Source organism: Rutidosis leptorrhynchoides, chromosome 3, assembly GCF_046630445.1.
Source record: "Rutidosis leptorrhynchoides isolate AG116_Rl617_1_P2 chromosome 3, CSIRO_AGI_Rlap_v1, whole genome shotgun sequence".
In the NCBI taxonomy this organism is placed as follows: Eukaryota; Viridiplantae; Streptophyta; class Magnoliopsida; order Asterales; family Asteraceae; genus Rutidosis; species Rutidosis leptorrhynchoides.
This window is the reverse complement of record NC_092335.1, coordinates 607,314,348-607,320,377: the sequence shown is the minus strand read 5'-3', so window position 1 is coordinate 607,320,377 and position 6,030 is coordinate 607,314,348. Positions and strand designations below refer to the sequence as shown.

The following is a 6,030-nucleotide window of genomic DNA, read 5'->3' as shown; positions in this document are numbered from 1 at the left end:
ATAAGAGTACAACTTAATCAGAATATTTCTTAAAAAGGTAAAGCCACTTTTACCGGCATGTATGCAGCTTAATTAGATTATTCCATAACTGTTTCTTCTGAACCATAAAAATGTACTTTATATATCTAACTGTACTCTTAAATGTAATAAGTGCTCAATATTTTTAATTCACAAACAAATACTCCATTTATATGACTTGAAATTAAGGACAAAACCATCTTCCGGTGCTCATATATTATACAGGAAACTATGAAACATGCTTTCATTACAATTGTGTTACTGTTATAGTTTCTGTTAACATTTTTCTTTAAATACTATGCACACAAGGTTGTCCCTTAACTCTTAAAATTTCATCTAAGGGTGCCTTCTGCACATCAAATTGCGGAGGCAGTAGGGGAGGGGGGTTTTATCGCCCATGCCCTCGGATTGGGCCGAGTTTCCTCCGGAGCAGCAGTTGGGGTCGAGTTATGCAACTGCGGGAGATGAACACGTGAGTGGTTTAGCCCCCTAGGTGATCTCAAACTGTTGTTAAAAAAAATAAAAATAAAAATAAAAAATAAAGAAGTAATAACAATAACACTAAAACACATTTCTCAAATTTGTGGCTTCATCTTGAATTTGATTCAATAATTTAACAACTTCATTCATACTCGGACGTAATCTAGGTCTTTCCGTTGTACATAATGTAGCGATTTTGAAAAAGTCGACAACTCGGTTCTCTTTTAGTTCTTGTTTCGATAGGCGGACATCAACCATTTCCAATTCTCGATTCCCAGACACCATTTTTGTCGCCCATTGAACTAACCGAACCCTTTTTCCATTTTCGTCCTTCAATGGCAAGTTCAGACGCCTAGATGTTGCGATCTCAAACATTAGTATACCAAAACTATACACATCTCCCATAACCGTAGATTAAGTCAGTCCATTTATACACTCTAGTGGGGTGTACCCATTGTTCTGGCTACTTGAGTCGAAACATGGAAATGTTCGCTACCAATCCTTCGAGCTAGACCAAAATCCATAATATGGGCTTCAAAATTCGAATCTAATAAAACATTACTAGCTTTAATATGCCTATGAATTTTAGATTTATAGGTACATCTAAGTTATGCATGAAGGCTATCCCTTTTTCTACCCTAATAATAATATTTATTCTGTGCCTCCATGACAACGGTAATCTCTCATTAACACAAGATGGCGTGTCATAAAGCCATTGGTCGAGGCTCCCTTATTCAATAAACTCAAATATTAAAATATGATCCGAACCCGAGGCACAATACCCAAAAAAGTTAACGATATTATCATGTATAATCTTGCCAAATGTCTCCATCTCCGCCATAAATTCTCTGTACCCTTGAAAGGCGTCACGGTCGAGTTTTTTAACAGTAACCGTGGCGCCGGAAGGAAGCGTGGCTTTATAAACCAACCCGAAACTTCCATCACCCACGATCAAATCGGGCGAGAAGTTTCGGGTCAGGTTGACCAAGTGAGATATGTCGATCCGGATCAAAGACGGGTCAAAAATTTGACTTTCGACCATACTTGTAATAAAAGTTGAATTAGCAAGATTGGGTACGGGTCGGACGGTTCAGGTAAGGTGGCAAGATTCGGGATCATGATAATGTTTTTTTGGTTCTTTTGCAGAGTAAGTAAATGAAGGAGATGATGAGGGTGATGAAGATGAAGCTCGCTATGGGTGTCAATATTATTTGAGTTTAGTCCCTAAACTCAAAACCCTAAATCCTAGGTCGCAAAGTCTAAACCTTAAACTCTAAACCGTTCGTGTTAAAAATTCAATCTAAACCCTAAACCCTAATTTCTATACCCAAAACCCTAATTTCTAAACCCTAATAGCTAAACCCTAATTTCTAAATCCTAATTTTTAAACCCTAAAAAAAACACAGAAGCAAAACATTCATTGCAATGAACGTTATCATTTATTTCTTCGAACGTTTCCCTGCTAAAATAATAACATTCATCACAAAGTGTCTTTTTTAAATGTTCATATTTTAATGGGATTCTAATGTTTGAAATATTTTCATATTTTCATTCATCACAAATTTTTTTTTTTACATAACAATAATTGATATATATATATATATATATATATATATATATATATATATATATATATATATATATATATATATATATATATATAGGGGCAGGATCAATGGGGAAGTAATCAATCAGGGGGAACCGGGGGGAAGCAATTTTTTTTTTTTCATTTTTTTGGAATTTTTTTTTCCGACATCAAGATCACACGAAAATATGAACATTTAGAAGAGACACTTCGTGATGAATGTTATTATTTAGGCGGGAAAACGATCGACAAAAATAACATTCAAGATAATATTGTTCGTGAAGAATATGAACGTTTTTTTTCCATGTTTTGTGAAGTAAAATTTAGCCCGATTTAGAGTTTAGGGTTTAGGGTTTTGGGTTTAGGGTTTGGTGTTTTGGGTTTATTCCATAAACCCAAAACACCAAACCCTAAACCCTAAACTCTAAACCGTTCGTGTTAAAAACTCAATCTAAATCCTAAATCTAAACCCTAAATCTAAACCCTAAACCCTAAATTTCTAAACCCTAATATCTAAACCCTATAAACCCTAATATCTAAACCCCAATAGCTAAAACCTCAACATACGCTCGAAAAACACGATAATTGTTATATATTACTTCTTCGAGCGTTTTCCCGCCAAAATAAAAACATTTATCACAAAGTGTCTCTACTAAATGTTCATATTTTCATCTCATCTATAATGTTCGTGAACAAAGTTTTTTCAAAAAACGAAGAAAAAAAAAGTTTTTGCTTCCCCCGCTTCCCCCCGATTGGTTACTTCCCTCTTGATCCTACCCCTATATATATATATATATATATATATATATATATATATATATATATATATATATATATATATATATCAATTATTATTATGTAAACATCATTCGTATATTTGTAATGTATATTTGGAAGCAAAATTGTTGGTCAAACAGTTCGATATCCACCCACCACTTGCAGGTTAATTCGAATTTACATGCGAGACAAGCAGATGTAGTGAACTTTTAATAATTTACTATTTTACATGCTTCTATACATGTAATTAACTTAAATATGTAAAAAAAGTTTTAAAAATTCTTTTTGTTGTGATGATTAAGTGCAATCTTAAACTTGAAGAAAATATTGACTTTTATACTTATGAACACAAATATAAATACGATTAATTATTTAGAATTTTGTGTTAAACTTGTGGATTACACTTTTATTAAAAAAAATTGTATTTAATAATTGTAAAATATTATAACTTATACTTTGATAATGTTACGTTCCATGATAAATTTTCATTGTACTCTAAATGTTACGTAGTATATAATTTATATATTAAAATGATATTAATGGTGAGAAAAAAATTGTAGACATTAAGTTACTAACACCACCCAAAACCAATTTTAAAATTCGTCAACACTACAAGCTCTTAAACTCAAAAGAACTTTTAAAATTCGTCAACACTACGGGCTCTTAAACTCAAAAGAAATTTTTAAATTTTGTCAACACCATGGCTCTTAAACTCAAAAGAATTTTTAAAATTTGTCCACACCAAGGGCTCTTAAATAATTCTTAAACTTTTCCTATTTTTTAGTATCGTTATTTAAATAACAATATGAACTGTAATTTACATTTTTGCACGGTTGTTTGCACACACGTGGAACGCACAGGTTCAAAAAAAAAAACTTAGTATATATATATATATATATATATATATATATATATATATATATATATATATATATATATATATATATATACGATATCTCTTTTGCTATACATGCACCATCAAAAAAAAATATTTAGACATTTTTGCCCTTCTTTTTTTTAATGACACACAGCATCCTTCTTTTTCAACTTAAGAGTATAAGAGTATAAAAATTACTCCATCCGTCTTAGTTCTACCAAAACATACCGTTTAAAAAAAGTGACTGACACGTGTATTTTTTTGTTAACTTTTCAGTTTTACCCTTTTTTTTACTCTCTCCGTCCTATATTAATTATCTCCAGAGTAAATATATATAGTTTAAGGAAGTGTCATAAAAATATTGTACTTTCTGTTTACTTTTTCTTTCTAATTTAATCATATTCAAGTACATTAAGGCATAATAAAATTTAATCACTTTTATAAATAATAGAACTTAATCTTTTTTTTTCTATTTATGAAAATGGACAATTAGTTTGGAATACCTCAAAACGAAATACTGGACAAAAGTACTTTACCATATTATTTTTATTCATTTATTAAAATGAACAATAAAATTTGGAATATGTTAAAAAGGAATAGTAAAAAGTGGTAATAGCAAATTGATACTGTATGACAAAAGGAGGTATCTTAAGAATCACCTTCCATGTTTGAGATTAATTAAAATATAGAAATCTTTGTTCTCAAGTATCCACTGAGCCGACCAAAGTCTGGTTTGGCAGATTGTTTATTACAAAGAGGAAGAGTACCTGACTTTGTACTTGTCGCAGAATATGGTTCTGTGTCTCTGTCATTCATATTTAATGTATGCCATACTAATTATCGGCCTACTTTCTATTTTAGGCAACTACGAGTCTACGATACTGTTGATCTTGGACATAATTCAAATACATTACGGAGTACTTATAAATTTATAATCAAGGTTTTTCATTATAATCTTACGGAGCACATATGATATGCTACGTCTTATTTGGTTGGCTAAAGAAAAAGTATACTATGGAAAGATAAACCTAATCTTAAACTATCATAAGATTATCCGGAAAAGTGTACAAACAATTGGCGCCATATGTAGAACAACAAATACACAATTACACTTTATTTAGCACGAAATAACCATGTTTGATCCTGATTCACCCCTAGGGTTTCCCCTGCCACAATGTAACACACAGGCTGAAGGGAGTGCTCGAACCCCAGTCACTCCCACTATGCCTATAACCACAAAATCGTAATAACTCAGATCCACCACCATTGTTAGATAAAACCTTCATCCTCAAAAACTATGATAACATCATAGAAGTTATTAAGAAATTACGCGCTGAAGGTCACCTTCAAAGCAAACGAGTTCTCACTTACGATAGTGAAGAATATGACGAAGAATTGGAAATGGAATCTCCGCCAAGGCAAACTCCCTTGCCAAAACCTCCTGTAGTTCCATAACCGATTGCACCAAACAACAATGGAAGTCCCATGATCTCTTCATACCTCCTTGGGGGGCCATTTCCTTGGTTCCCTCCGAACCACCTTACATTAAACCTCCAATGAACCAGCAGAACACACAGTATGTCGAGGGTCTCAAATACCATCTTGGAACGGAGGATTTTGGATGTATCCTCCGCTACAACCAGGATACGGAGGAGGAGCAGGAGCACAGAATGGTACCAACGACACAAACGACACTCCCCAGCCTAATGCCAACGCAGATGTCGACAACTTTTGGAAAAATCAGAAGACACCTTTCGTATCAAGCATACAGAACCACCCACTCCCAAGTGGAACGAAAATACCCTCACACTTATGGGCCATTTGACTCACAAAATCTAATGGGATTCTGGCGGAATTAGAATTAATTCGATTCTAATTCCGCCGGAATCTCATTGGATTCCGTGATCAAACGGGGCCTTAGGGTATTACGAAAGAAAGGAGGATCCCAATGACTATATCAACGTTTTGGAAGGCGCAGCAAGAATGTCCAAATGGGACATGACTGTAACATGTCATGCTTTCTCCTACATGCATAAATGTAATGCAAAAAATTTGGTTCGATTCCCTAGCTAGGGATTCAATATCAAGTTTCGATGAACTAAAGAGACAGTTCAAATGAAAGTTCAGGCAGCAGAAGCGTCATAAGAAGAGTCATGTAGCTGCCCACAACATCAGACAAAAAGATGGCGAAGGAACCAGGGCATTCCTAAGCCGATACACTGATGAAACTCAACAGATCCCAGGTTTTCCTAAAACACAAAGAATTTCGGGACTCCTACATGGATGTAAAGCC

At 33.6% G+C, this 6,030-nt stretch overlaps 1 pseudogene; it reads right to left on the bottom strand.

The window, feature by feature from the left end:
* Window positions 1-579: 579 nt before the first annotated feature.
* Window positions 580-1,540, bottom strand: LOC139902226 (leucine-rich repeat receptor protein kinase EMS1-like; annotated as a pseudogene).
* Between the last annotated feature and the right edge of the window lie 4,490 nt (window positions 1,541-6,030).